The sequence below is a fragment of the Ctenopharyngodon idella genome, chromosome 14, assembly GCF_019924925.1.
Source record: "Ctenopharyngodon idella isolate HZGC_01 chromosome 14, HZGC01, whole genome shotgun sequence".
Lineage (NCBI taxonomy): Eukaryota > Metazoa > Chordata > Actinopteri > Cypriniformes > Xenocyprididae > Ctenopharyngodon > Ctenopharyngodon idella.
This window is the reverse complement of record NC_067233.1, coordinates 9,583,391-9,599,638: the sequence shown is the minus strand read 5'-3', so window position 1 is coordinate 9,599,638 and position 16,248 is coordinate 9,583,391.

The following is a 16,248-nucleotide window of genomic DNA, read 5'->3' as shown; positions in this document are numbered from 1 at the left end:
GCGGAAGCTAGATATTTTACTTTATTACTTGTTAAATATGGATATTTTTTCTTAAACGCATCGCTTCACTTCAGAAGGCCTTTATTAACCCCCTGGAGCCGTGTGGAGTACGTTTATGTTGGATGGATGCACTTTCTTGAGCTTCATACTCGTTGGTCCCGTTCACTGCCATTATAAAGCTTGGATGTGTTAGGATATTTATTAATATAACTCCGATTGTGTTCATCAGAAAGAAGAAAGTCATATTCACCTAGGATGGCTTGAAGGTGAGTAAAGCTTTGGGTAATTTTCATTTTAAAGTGAACTAATCCTTTAAAGCCGAAATCCTTCATGCATTCATGAAAAAGATCTCCTGGTCTGTATCTTCCAGTTAGATGGCCTTACATCCTCTCTGAACCGGATGTGATGTAGACTCACTTCATTCCATATACGGAAGGTCTCACAGTCTGCTGGATAGATCCCGGATCCTGAAATAATAAAGCTTATTTCACTGTATTAACTTTGTTCATATTGAAATTCTGCTGCTAAAACCACACCACACGTCCATCAATCATAGCTCACTTTCACAGACTACAGCACAAATCTCTTTAACGCTCATTATTATTTCATGTCTCATAATGGAGGAAGATATATGTGGTTAGCAGTGGTAAGCTTTCTTGAGCTATTACAGTTTATGGTGGTCAGGGTATTGCTTTACCGATTTCCTTTGCATTATAGATGGTAGCAGAACTGTAATTGTGTTAAATTACTCGACTGAAGGCGGCTTTTGATCTCCAGCTGGATGTGGAATGCCATGTTGCATATAAGTCATACATTAAGCAGTTGGTCAGTGATTGAAAGGTAATTGTAGTGCTACACATCACATTCTGTACTCACACAGCGAAACCCGGGGACGATAAAAGGGTTTGCATCTGCATATGTTATTTCAGCACTCTCTCTTTCTTTAACCCTTCTGTTTTTTGACACACACTCCTCCTATCATTCTCATTCTCTCTCTCTTTCTCTCAATCTGTCCCTTCCCCCTTCCATCTTTTTCATCTCTCACCATCTCTCTCCCCCACTGTCCCTCTCTATGAAACATACACCCACACACACATATAAAGATGACTGTCTCTGTGCTCTTTCAGGTTTTAGGGTTTTTTTTCCCTGCCACGGTGACCTCATCCTGGGAAATCGAGCACTTTCTGATTGAAAATAGTGCCTGTAATTAAGAGCATTCACTATTTGTTACCACTTGGCATAACATTAGTATGCAAAGCTGGCAGCCGCTTAATCTGGGGAAAAACGTTTGTTTCCTTAATTGCCCTCTTAGGACAAATGTGTGGGAGGGGAAATGAAACACTAACGTGCCATAGGAGGAATGAGGCCTGGTGTGAGTAGAGGATATGGCTCCCTGACACAGAGGTTAAACCTTTAAACCCAACTAATGGGGTCAGAGACAACACACACATACTGTATATGTTTGAATAGAAAAGAAGCTGGATTTATTTTACGCTTTTCACTCATACAAACATTAGAATTTAACATGAAATAAAACTTATACATGACTGGAAAAGAGCAGGACTTTACTCCACACTAGTGCTTCATTACACTTTTTGATAATCAACTCGATATTACATTTTGAATTGCAAAACCATAAACTGGGTTTAGACATTTCAGTGTTGTCATCTCCTGTGGTCACATTTGAGTTTAAAAAAAGAAACAAAGAATGACCTGACTTTTCTCCCCAAAAATTCTGTCATCATGTCCTCATTCTCAGGTTGTGCCAAATCTGTATCCACCTTATTTTTAACAAGAGCAGGTGGAGCCATTTGTAACTTGAATGTATGAGGGATTCTGATGTCATTCACTTCTACTTATTTTACCTGAACAAAAACAGTCCTTTATGCTGCTTCATATTGCAAACTGGTATTTATCATATTATTTTAATTTATAATCAAAATCATAAACAAATTGGTTCGTAGCGCAAATAGTTTGTGTTTACTGTACTTTATTTACCTAATGAACCAGTAGTCTCACACATTCAAAGAAAATAGCTTACTTCCGCATTGCAAAATAAGGTGGATAACACGAAAGGAGAAACTTTGAAGGACTACGCTGGTCGCTCTTTTCCATGCAATTGCAATAAATGGTGAAAGGGGACTTAAGCTTGAAATCTTCCCTAGGAATACAAAAACACAATACAAGAATCATAAGAATAGTCTTTCATAAGATAAAAGTCTTCTAAATCCACATGATAGATTTGTTCGAGAAATAGACAAAGTTTATTTACAGATATTTTTTCCCTCTGGTGGGACTGTGTTTCCCAATAGCATCGTTAGCCAACTAACATCGCAAGTTCGATTTGGTGTTTCCCGAAACCATAGTTCAAACAAACATTCACAAACTTGTGTGGTTGGAACGACAGCTCTCGAGCTGTGGTTAAAGCATAGTTTCTTGTTTTTTATGACGTGGACTTAATAAATCGTTATTTTGAGCAAAATAAGCAAGCTGCCATTTAGTACAATGTATATCTTTTATTTTTAATATATACAAATGTTATTTACATATTTTAGTTTTTCAAGAGATTTAAAGCACCATTTTTAAAGAGTGCGCATGTGCGTACGTGCGTAAGTACGTAAGAACGAGCCTGTGATTGAATCTGTAAATAAAGCAAAATAACTGAGAAAAATGAGAATTAGTCCTCAGATGCCATGTCTGTAATTTACAGCAAAAAAATCTAGCATTAATTCGATCTTAAATTGATTCATTTAAAGAAGTTAATACTCACCACCTGCGTGACGTCATTCACCAACGTGGCTGAACTACAGGTTTGCAACAATACGGTTTCGGGAAACAGTCATGACTAGCTAGTGAGAAGGTGCTCGCTGCAGACCAAATGGGTGGAGCTTATGAATGTACAACCACACCCTAATCCTACCCTAACCCTACCCACAACTCTATCCCTCCACCCCACTGGATGTCCAGAGAGGAGGAGCTGGTCATCATAGACTCTGCAGTGAGTACCACTTGCCTTTTTTGCCTTTATTAGACAATGCAGTATAGAAGAGACAAGAAGCAATGAGGAAGGGACCACGAGTCTGGACTCAAACTGCACCATGTTGGAGCACTGCACACAAAGATGGGTCCAACAATTACTTTTTTTTTGTTCACACACAGTTATTGTATGGCTTCAGATGACTAATACATTTAAAACAATACTTATATGCAGTCTTTTTAAGCTTGAACAAATAATTTTGTAACATTGAATGGCCAATGTATTAATCCTTAAATTGTGAAGTTTATTATCTGAGTGCATTGTTGTTGCTGAAATCAGAAACAACCAGAAAATGGGAAAAAGACACAAAATATTGCAACATTTGTACTGAACAATGTGCAGGTAATTTGATAACAACAATTTTTATTTGATGTCCACAGCTCACAGTGGGCAATTTATTTTCCAGCTTGCTTATTTGCTACATATTCACGAGAACTCTTAGGCATGTCCTCAGATCTGTTGATGCACAATAAACTATTCTGAATCAACCTTTTGATGAATTCTTAATATTTTCACTCTGACAATGACACTTACTCATTATTAGAATGAGTCTTACATAAAAATTCTCATTGAAAACACCAGAGACTTCAAACACATTACTGAAAATGATAGAAACATCAGGGACGTTTAGGAGAAACAGCAGATATGAGAACAGCACTGTTCTAAATCGATGGCAACCTAATCTACAGCCATGCTCAGAGGTGTTAATTACATAATCAGTTTATATTCATATCAGGTGTTAAAATACTGCAAATTATTTACAGAGAACATCATGTCACAATCCTCTTAAAGCAGTACATTTGTTGACAAACTCTTTGAAAATTTGTACATGTGGACCAAGGAGCAACAAGGCTAGATCTAGTAAACACACACCACAATTTAATGCATGCTTCACTTCAAAGCTGTAAGTATCCCTCAGACAGCTTATAAAAAACTTTTTTTTCTCTTAAAAAAAAAGTTATAGCTATGGAAGGTACTGACAGTCCATGCAAATAATGAGCAGAAACAACAAACACAGACAGTTCACATGGGCTTTTATTCATCTTTTATTAATAAAAAGACCAATTTCGTCCCATTAAAATACCTTTGGAACTCAAACCTGTACAGAATACATGATTCCAGTAAACAGCAAACTTTTTTTTTTTTTTTTTTTTCTTCATGAAAGGTCCGCGTATTCAGAGTGCATGTGTCCATGAGTGTATGTATGTTTAGACTATCATTTCTGTGGTTTGTGATGTATGCATGTCCTTGCGTTAAGCCATTAGCGGACAGTCATTTTGTGGCCAATTCAAATGTTCATCGAATTGATTCAGGCCCACAACTACACATGCAACACAGACATTTGGCAACGCGGAACGTGTAAATCCTCTAGAGAGACAGGCTACTAATTAGCGGACCTTCTTGGACTTCACTCGAGTGTTTATGGCGGACCCTGACAGATCCATGCACGTCCCCTTCAGTACCCTGTCTAATTCAGGCACAACACCTGCGGACTAGATACTCATTAATTTACACTGCAAAACATTTCACTGACATATCAAACGAGAATGAATTACAAAGTACGGTTGAATTCACAGAATATGCAAATTCTCTTTATTTTATATTATTTCGTTACGCTACTTTGAATAGTTTGTCGGCTACAGCCTAAAGTATTGGCAGGATTCAGGAATGAGTTGCCAACAGGTGTTTGGAAGTGCTTATACTACTGCAATGAACTTGTGTTTATTGCTAACATGTATTCGATCTCTTCATCAGTGCTTCGCTGAGTGGATTTAAGACTAAATATATATTTCATTTAAATGTATTCCTTTTTGCAGCTTGATTCTTGTGATTATGCGCCAGACAAAACAGAGTTATCGAAACTATTCCTCAAATGATGATTGATTTCAAACTAACACAGAATTTGACAAGCCAATAAAGATGTATTTGATTATCAGAAGAGGTTTGTCATCATACCCGGATTTCGGTTGCTGGAGCCCGAGGGAAATTTAAATAAACAACGTGAAACTTTTGAGCTGTTCAAATCGTACAGCAAATATTTGTCAGTTGTCAGTGTGCTATGAGCGTAAACAACTTTACTGTGTCGCTTTGTAACAATGCCAGTGGGGTAAATACAAATTATAAATAAATATTATATGAAATAATCTTTAATGATATACGCAGAAAGTGATGTTCTGGATGTAGCCAAGACTGTGACAAATGAAGTAAAATATTTACTTAATAAAGCTGCTATTAGCCTATCTGACTGTCACAAACAAATAAAGTAACTTTTTTTTTCCGTCTATAGGCTACACTTCAGTGTTGTCTAAGTAATGAATGGGAGTGACATGTCCTTAAATTTGGTGTTAGAAGTTAAGCTCGAGTGGCTTGAGAGAAGACTTGAATTAAGTCTTGTGTGTTTGTTGAGGGTCCACTGTTCAGCTCACAAAGGCGAGATAATCCAAGTAATTTATACAATGCATAGGGCTGTGTTGACATGGTGTAAAGGAGGGCCTTGCCTTTTATCTCCTACCGAATTGGAGCATCTTATTAAATCGAAACGGTCAATTATACGTTGACAGAAGACTTTTTTTTTTTTTTTGGTTTGGTTTGCTGTTAAGCAAACTGGGTCCTCTGACCTGATCAACATCACTTCATCACTTCTCATAAAGTGATTAATGTCAAAGAAATTGTTTAGAAATTAAAAGACATGAAATAAAACAACCATATAACATGTAATGCTACGCAACTTTTAAAGTGATCAGTAGGCTATAAAAGCAAGAACATTTAAAACATTATTATTTTATAGATACACAATTAAATTGCCGTCACTATTATATCTTTAAAGCCTAGCAATGAGAATTTATTAATGATATGTTATGATATATGATAAAGCTTATCAATGATAATTTACTCATATTAAAATGATCAAATCACTGTTAATCTGAAATTTACTAATCTGTCACATGTCAGGTGTCAGGAAATTACAACAATCTTCTCCGACTGATTTTGCTTTATATTAATGCATAAAACTAATTACTTATGAATTACTTATAGCTATCTGATTTATGTTTATTATTATTATTGGCTTTTGTTTTCAGGATCTACATAACTTTGAAACGATACTTCATTAGATTTTATTGCTTGTTCTTGTTGTGAGAGGTAAAGTAAGCTATAACAATATTTTGACAATGGACCATATTTGAATATTTATTTAACTTTTCATACTTTCAAAAGGAGTTCGTGCAAGATAATATTTTTTACTAAATGGATGACCAACAAAAGCCCCCCCACAAAAACAAAAAAACAAGCAATTTCAAAAGGAACAATTAAGATGCACTCACGAAACACATTACAATTTATTAAAACTCAAGATAATTAAATAACGATAATATGCATGGTTTTATATTTAATCTAGCCATAGACATAAATTGTACATGACACTCTCTATTTACTTATTTCATTTCCAACCCTTTTGCATCAAACACAAGACAATTAAAAAAAACAACTAAATCTTATATTGATTAAAAACAAACAAATAACTAAAATCAATAGAAAATCATTTTGTTTTACAAAGACATCAGCTTAGTCTAAATATATTCAGCTATTCAAATATTGATTAAAGAGATAAAAGATAGCATCAACTCATAAAAATATAGGTAAACTTTATTATTATTATTGCAATTTGATGCTTAAAAAATCCAAAGAGCATGATTTTATAAATTTCAGATTTTATAAATATTGCATCATAATTTTTATTACGCTTTTAAACACCTATCATTAAGTTGTCATATAAAGAGATTTTTTTTTCTGTTTCTACAAAGTTAGCTCATCATTGTGTTTCTATCATGTATATTTAGATGCCCAAATGAAATGTCCTCCTTTAATCGTCACTAATGCAGGTGGAGAGTCGTTAGACGCGGGGAAGGTCGCACAGGTGAGCTGCGCTGTGAGACACGCTTCTTATTGAAACAATAATAAAAGATGAAATGATTACTTTACACAAGCCTTTATAGGCTATATTTGAGACGCATATTTTAACTCAACCAACAACTCGATGTATTTACATTTCACAACGCAGATAACGTTTCTTTAAAGTTACCAAAAAAGTAAGCACATTTAAATACGCGCCTATTTATTCACACCAGCCTTTTTCAAATGAAATCAGAACGAATAAACATATAGTAATCCATATTATATATATATATGCACATCTGGACAGCAGACTAATAGAAACAATAACATCATTTTAACCAAACCAAATTATACCTACAAATCAATATGAGCTTTGCGATTATAGTTTTTTTTATATCGTGTAAAATAAAAATAAAACAACAAATAAAAACTTCTTATAAAGCCGAGCAGGGAAATAAGATGTCACAAAAGGAGTTCATTAGCAGGCAGAATGGGGTTCTTCGCGAGGCAGAAGGGGTTAGGAGGAGCAGAATGCTGAAACCTGCTCTCTGGGGGCCTGTACATCAAAGCGGGTGAAATCACACTCCCAGAGAACTTTTAAGAGCTACATTGACAACGGAACTCTTAAAGCCTGAATGTCATTTTTGTCAACCCAAACCGAGTATGGGAAACTGTGACTTTAAAACACCTGAGCGCAGTGTGGCAGAACAGGCGCGATATCCTGTCGCATTTACGCATACTGTCTGAACTATACTCGACGAACAGTAGGTGACACACCACATCACTGTCACTTGGATTCGGATTCGAAAAACGTAACACAGGTAGAGCAAGCGTCAGTCCTGCACGCGCGCACTTGAACTGGGTAAAAGGACACAGTAAGGAAAAAGAGATTAAGGAAAGCAAAATCTGAGCATCTTGGTTAAGCGGTAGCTCAAAAAATGCCCCTTTAACAGCAGGGCATCTCGGTGTGCTTAGTAAGAAATAAATGGGAGCATTTGATCTTTTAAAACTGTGGATCTCCAATCCAAAGTTAAAGGACTTCACGGGTAAATGTTCCAAGCAGCATTAAAGTTTTGGAAATAGCTTACAGTCCCCCAGAGTAAAGTTCAACAGGTTCTATCAAGCAACTTTTCCATGGCGCAATATGATAGCCTACCCAAAATACTTCTCCTCCCTCACATTTGGATCCTGTTGAGCGATGCGAGCTCAGTGCTGTCAGTCTAAAGATCAAACTCTGTGATTTATTTATTTTTTTCAACTCTTGACATTTTGTTTTAACGGAGAGGAAGGAAACAAACAGTTTGGCTGAGGAAAAAAGTAGCCTTTAAAATAGCTTTAAATAAAGTAGCCATATAAAAATAGCTTTAAAGTTTGAAAGACTATAATCATAAAACACAATACAATTGCTAAAATTAAGGTTGTGACACCATTAACAATTAATCAGAAATAAGCTATAGAGGGTGCAGAAATCAGCATCACGCACGAGCACCACAAGTCTGAGTGGAAAAAAATGGATTTAAGAAAGAAAACGAATTTTAAAGTAAGAATTTCATTTTCTTGAGTTTATCATTTGATTTGTGATCATGTTAATGGATGTTAAACGACAGAACTGGTACCATCCGAATCAGAAGAATCTTGATGAATTTGATACATAACATCCACACAAACTTCTCATTTGTTAATAAATTAAATCGAAATATGAATAGGCCTATCATGGCTACCAGACCATGGGGTTATCACACTTTGCAAGAACTTCGGTAACACTTTATTTTACTGTGTCCTTGTTACATATGTTACATGTACTTAATAACACCAAATTATGCATAATTACATGCAACTAACCCTCAACTAAATCCTAATCCTAATCTAACTTTACAGTAAGTACATGTCGTTAATTATTATTACTCAGTACTTATATATAATTACACTGTACAATGACACCTTAAAATAAAGTGTAACCATAACTTTTTTTTGGCATAGGCCATGTGCGAGAATGACTGTAACACACAGGCACTGTCTGTTATATCTGATGTTTTATGTACTCTATTTTATTTATATATTTGTTTCCAATTTCATTATCACTTTTGAATAAAATGTTTCCTATTATTATATTAAATTAAAATATTAAATATGAAATGACAGTTGGTTGGGTGTGGGATGGCGCTATAGGGGGTTGCATAATAATTTTTCTGCATGCAGGTAAGTTAATTTAATTACCACAGCAAATAGACAACATTTAAAGCGCCCACGTGCTATTAGTGTCACAGCCCACCGTTTGTGGACTACTGGATATTATTTTAAACAAAGTTTAGAGATATATTTTAGATATCTAAACTATTTTTGTTATTATAGCCTAATTAAATATTATATAAAAGACACCAATGAGTTACAAACGTTTAAACAAACATGTTTTTATTGCGTCCTAAACTTAAAAAAAAACTTATTTTCGTTGCACATGCAGTTGTCTTGCCTTCTAATCAAATAAATTAAAAAAAAAAAAAAAAAAAAAATGAACACGAAATACTATGTTGATGTTTAAACAGGCTTCTATTAATTACTTTTTTTTTTTAAACATTTTCGGCCATTTCCTGTTGTTGTAAGGTAATGGTTGTTCACGAGCTCATTTCCTGTCTCCCTCAGTCAAGGTAAGTCACCGGAAATGTCTCGCGATGTATATAATTTGTGTTTGCGTGCTTGTTATCAGTAAATTTACTTGTCTATAGTGTGGTTTTTCCTCTTATTAGGACAGTATGAGTCTCATCTGTAAATATCTGTAAATCAGCGTGTTTTTTTTTTCCTGTCAAAAAGACTGTTAACATTTTGGCTAAAGGGAGAGAAATTTCAAATCCAACTGGTGTATAAACCAACAGATGGGCGTGGAGACGTGGACTTGGAGATGTGACAAGTGATTTTTGAATTCCCGACTGACATAATGAATTGAAGAAGAAGAAAAAAGAGATCTCAATAAACTTGTCACTCAGTCTTAAAAAGGTTCGGTAATATCAGAGCTGTTTTCCATAACTAAGTCCACATTTCTGGTCCTCACATGGTTTATGATATTTGGCTTTGCACTGTAGTCACTCAGGGTCGCAACCCTGCAGGAAATATAGGCTGCCATAGCAACACAAAGATGGCCTCTAAAGGCTTAGCATTATTCCGCCCTAATAGAAAAATAACAGCGCCAAATCCGGTCCTTAGCGAGGAAGCTTATTTGGTAGAGGGAGGCTCCCACCTGTGATCCATAGTTGCCACACCACTGTGCAAAGACCAAAGGGAAAAAGCCCCTTTTCAAACGCTGGGGTCGGTCTGATGTGTGCCTGGTTTCTAACCAAGCCACAATCTCTGCAGCTGCAAACAGCACTGATTCAAACGAGAACATTTCAGCTTCAAAATCACTAGCTGGCCTATAAACAAATAAACATCGCCTTTTCAGTGACAGCATGAATAATGTTAACAAGTAGTAGAATTGGTTGTTTTATTTAATTTAACTTAACTGATTCATGTCAGTGAATCCGGCTATTGTATACAGTAAGATAGGACCAAGTGCTGTAAAAGCCTAACATTTCAATGAATCAATTGCACTGCACTATTTTACATAATGTCTTTCTGGTGTCTTTTAAAATGTTCTCGTCTTGCTAAAAAGCTTATTGTATTATTGTTGGGTAAAGGGATATATTTTGTGTCTGTTAATTAAACATATTTTTGAAGCTCATAGACTGAAACAAGCTGTAGAATATTTGTTGTTCTGTCATTGAAATCCTTTGCTATTTGTCCTTGTGCCGATTCTGTGCATTCAGAAATTTGAAAGATTAGCAAAGGCGCAACTGCAGTGGAAAACAATATTGTTTTCCCAGAACATTCAGAGCATTTCCTTTTGTTGTTGTTGTTTTCTGAAGCCTCTTTGATTTTGCAGGCTGTGATCATGATGCTCAGCTCCTATTGTGGCTTGATGGTTTTGAATATGGCATGACAGTCATAACGGGCAGCATCAAGGATTTCTTTGGACCACGCACTTCATTCTCGGTGTAATTAAATCTGTACAGTATGCGTAGTTGACCAACGAGAGGGCAGCCTCCCCTGCTGATCACCGAAGGGAATCCTACTGAATCTCTCCCAAAGCCTCCTGTTTCAGAGCCTTAAACTGGGCACCTTTCCACATCAAAGCACTCATGAGCGCTTGCTTCTCAAGGACTCACGTCTTCGGGAAAGAATGGCCTCTCCTTAGAAACGAACACCGCTGGTCTAATTTGCCTTGCATGGCCCTCCCCATCCCCCTAGTGTATGTGCAGCCTGGGCCTGATCTGACACAGTCGTGGCTATCTGACGAGATCACATGGAGAGGTGCGGGAACTTAAAGGCGAGGAGTTACTCTGCATCCTACCAGGAGCCTCAAAAGGACTGTATTAAAATGCGCTCGATATGCCGGTAAGGGCTTTCAAAGTGCTGTGCACCCTCTAGCCCCGGCAAACTCAAAGGGCATCTGTGAACCCATGGCAAGGGGAATAAGACCCCTATTAATTTAATGAATCCAGGGTATTAGTATGCCTAACCAGCCTCGCATATTTCATCTTTAGTCAAGTTCAATGCTGCAACCGACTAACTTTGGGAGTGACAAAGGCAGGTGAATGTTAGATGAATTTTGCGCTACGTGCACAACTTTTTACATAAGAATCTCAGTCGAGAGCATTTGTTGCATGATGTTGATTACCACAAAAATGTATTACTTTTTTCCCTTTTCCAAAAATGGTGGTTACAGTGAGGCCCTTACCATGGAAGTGAATGGGGCAAATTACTGGACCATTTAAAAGCAGAAATAGAAAGCTTATAACTTTAGTTAAAGGATTAGTTCACTTCAGAATTAAAATTTCCTGATAATTTACTCACCCCCATGTCATCCAAAATGTTCATGTCTTTTTTTCTTCAGTCGAAAAGAAATTAAGGTTTTTGAGGAAAACATTCCAGAATTTTTCTCCATATAGTGGACTTCAGTGGGGTACAATGGGTAGATGGTTTAAATTGCAGCTTCAAAGGGCTCTACACGATCCCAGACGAGAAATAAGGGTCTTGTCTAGCGAAATGATCGTTCATTTTCTAAAAAAAAAAAAAATAAATCATATACTTTTTAACCACAAATGCTTGTCTCGCACTGCTCTGCGATGTGCCACGCAATCACGTTAGAAAGGTCACGCATGACGTAGGTGAAAGTACCGATCCAGTGTTTACAAAATGAATGTGCAAAGACTAAGCCAAAGTCGGAGGAGAAGTTGGAGGAGAAAATGGTACCCTACCGTGGTACTTCCAGCTACACTGTGACCTTTTCAATGTGATTACGTAATGCGTGGCGCATCGCAGAGCAGTGCAAGATGAGCATTTGTGGTTAAAAAGTATATAATTTTTTTTTTTTTTTTTTTTTAGAAAATGACCAATCGTTTCGCTAGATAAGACACTTATTCCTCGGCTGGGATTGTGTAGAGCCCTTTGAAGCTGCACTGAAACTGCAATTTAGACCTTCAACCTGTTGTACCCCAGTGAAGTCCACTATATGAAGAAGAATCCTGGAATGTTTTCCTTAAAAACCTTAATTTCTTTTCTACTGAAGAAAGAAAAACATAAACATCTTGGATGACATGGGGTGAGTAAATTATCAGGAAATTTTAATTCTGAAGTGAACTTATCTTTTAAAACTTGTTTATTATTTGAGTTGTAAAGTTATTATTTAAATAACCATTTTAACAGTCATTTTAGGGTTTTATCATTATGTTATCATGGCAAAAAAAGCTGTAAAATTGGATATAACTTAACATAGAAAATGTTACTAAGCAATTTCTTACACTAAAATCATCATTGTTCAAGCAGTGAGTATTTTACCATTTACGAATTGGCCCCATTCACTTCAGTTGTACTGTAAGTGCTTCACTGTTCAAGGTTTTTTATTTTTTATTGTTTAGACAAGTGGAAATTATTTTTTTGTAAAAATCAACAGTATACCACAAATGCTGTCAATTGAGCTTAACTTAAACTGAACCTAAAAACAAACCAAATGCATGGCATTGTGAAAGTTCACTCCAACTTTTTACTATACACAAACCCATTAATATATCTTTAAAGGATAATGTTTAAGAAATTAGGCCATCAAATTTGCCAAAAGATGATAGACGGGAAGCATATATTAGCATAATTTCACACCCGCTTGGCTGTAAGCTGGGAACATGCTGGTCGTAGAGATGGAACTGTGAATCTGAACCATGTCTCACTGCAACTGGGCTGTGTTAGCTCAGCCTCTGTGCATCAGACTTGTTTGTGCCAAACAGAGGGAAGCATGACGTGACGGCTCCACCCTGGACGTCGCTCACCTGAGTGGCTGATTTGGATGTGTTTGTCATGGCCACCTGTAAAAGATTAGGCAGATAGTGGAGATTCGGACCAGGAAGGGGCAGCTGCTGGACCTAATTAAAGTCACAGTAACAGAACCTCTCGCAGCCACACATCAAAGGTCTCAGACGACGTCCGTCTGCAGGCTCATCTCTAGGGTGTAAGGAACTGTTGTGACCGAGACCAGTTGCATGCTGGGCCACAAGCCTGACCCCTGGTCCAGCAGCTCGGTCGGGGCCAGGCTTACCTGTGCCGTGCTAGCGAAAGGTGATGCGCCTCATCTGTGTTTGCGCGCGACTCCGACCTGGAGTGCAGAGAGACAGAGAGCAGAGGTGAGAGGTCAGCAGGAGAGGGCAAGCTTAAGAGAATCACACATGGGCCACATTTACCAAACACCGTCTGAAGGTAACATGCATTTTCAACTGATATCGCTCCTCAGGAGCACATGAAATGTTCACAGTGCCTTTGTACTTGCCCCCTGACCTCAGTTAAAAGAAAGAAAAAACTGCTGCTTTGATTGACTGCTTGCTGATTTGCCATGATAGTTAATTATCCAGTTCAGTCATTACGGAGACAGAAGTCTTTTCAAATTTCAAAGCCAAAGTATTGTTCACTTGATCTGGAAAACGCACCGGAAAAAAAAAACATTTTAACCCCACTGTTGCTGGTGCGACTCTGCTTTTTTCACTTTATTTTGCAATTAATTAAAGCAGACAGTGAGAGAATGATGTTCAAAACTAAACAATTAATCACTCTCTCTCACACCTTTTAATGTATCCATCCTTCACTGGAAACTCTTGTGTGCCTGTCAGGGGAACCATAAACCTGTTATGCAGTTATCCATCACTTCAGCCTTATTCTGTAGTGATGTTCTCAGAATCAAAGGTGCCGTAAGTCAGCGTTCACTCATGGTGATGTAAATAGTTTGACAATGTCTGCAGCACTGCCTACTTCTGCTTTATTGTTGTCAGACATCAAGTGTGGTTTTCCCAAGATCCTTTGTCATTCTGATTTCTATCCTCTTCGGTTTTCCATGATATAGAGTTGCTTTCATTCAGCTACTTGTGTAGTTTATATTACAGCCTTACAGTTGTAAGAGAGTCCTGTGTAAGAGAATTAAAATAAAAAGGTTCAAAAAATAGTAACTTTAATGGATTCTTGCTGACTAAAGCTAACATTTTTGTTGTTGTTATTATTATTTTTATTTGTTTGTGCCTAATACATGACAGATCTCACTGAAATGGGTGTTCTGAGAAATCACACCTGTCTCTGTGACAGCCCTATCGACTCTGTAAATGGCAAAAAGTAGTCAGGGAAGTAGTAGTCCATGTCTTTCTTTCTTCTTTTTTCAGAAACGCTTCACAATCATTTTGCGCATTCGGGTTTTATGACATTGAGATCGGATTTTGTGAGAGGGCATGTGGTTGAAGGCTTATGTTTATAACTTTTTTTGCTCACCAGCCACTGTGGCTAGTGGTTTTCCAAAGTTATTAGCCTCTCAGCATTTTTACTTGGCACAATTTAACTGATAACATAAGGGAAAAAACTGCCATTTATCAGGTATATTAGGCTGCTGTCACTTTAAGACCTGACGCATGGATCCATTATACTGTTACATATGTGTTTTCTTTCTCAACTGTTTTATGTTCACTTAAAACATAACTTACTGTTTACGTGAATACTCACCAAGGCCGGCATTTTGACATTATTTTGTGTGTATTTGACTGTTTAAGCGCAATAAGCAGCAAAAAATAACTAAATTTAGTACTGAGAGGTGGCTTTATGTGCGCACACTTTGGGTGTGAGCACAAAATCTGTGGGAATGAGTAAAATTATGCGCAATCCCAGGCCCAATTCAAGGCCTGTAACACCAACAATATTCATCCGGAGCAAATGAAACAAGTGAGTGAGGGGAGGTGGGTTTGTGTCAACTCGCTATTGGAGAGATGAGAGAACGAGAAAGTGCAGCTGGTATCATGTATCTATGCTGCGGAAAATGAGTATTGGGAGTGTTTCAGTTATTTCAGTATCAATACGTATCAAAAAAAATTGACATTTTTGCACTTATAGTTTATTATTTCAGATGCCTTTTTAAAAGACTAAAAATGTATATAGGCCTATTATATATGAAATTTAACCCGCCAAAGTGGCTAGTAGGAGTGACTGTGTTACACGCCACTGCTGAAATAAACCCACATTTGGCGAGTTGCCGGGTGTTAATGTCAAGCCCTATATATATTTTTGCATTTGGGGCAACGTTTGCATTGGGTCATCAATTTTACTTCATTGTCAGCTTTCATGAGACCAAGGCTACGTTTAGACTGCAGGTAAAAGTGGTCTAAATCTGACTTTCTTTTTGCTCTTATTTGACTCAGACCTGTTTTACTCATGACAGTATGAACAGCACAAACCACATGGAATCGGATCTTTTCAATTCTGATTTGGGACACTTCCATATGTGGTACTAAATCTGATACAAGTCAGATGTTTTGCAATGTGACCTCCATCTGAACAGTCAAATCAGAATTCATGCCACTTTTACAACACTCTAGATAAACATTCATCACAATTCTGTGCACATGGAAGTCACTTCAAAGACATTACATACCCGAAGTTATCAAGACAGTTGTGAAAGGTAGTCAGTGGAAGGACAGTGATGTGGCAGAATTCATGACAGCTCTATATACAAGCAAAACATGAGGGCTCATATCATAAACTCTTTTTTTCCCTCATCCTCGTCTTTGTTTTTTATATTGCCTGCGCATAAATTTGCTGGCTTCAGCGGCAGATAACACTATAAATAAATGCCTAATCGCTTACTTTAATGTCCTCTGTGTTTACTTCTGTATAACAGCATGCTGCATGACATCTTTTTCTCATTCGTTTGCGCATGCAGGTCAGGACCATGATCTGTTCACACTGAAATCTGACATTGGCCACATTTA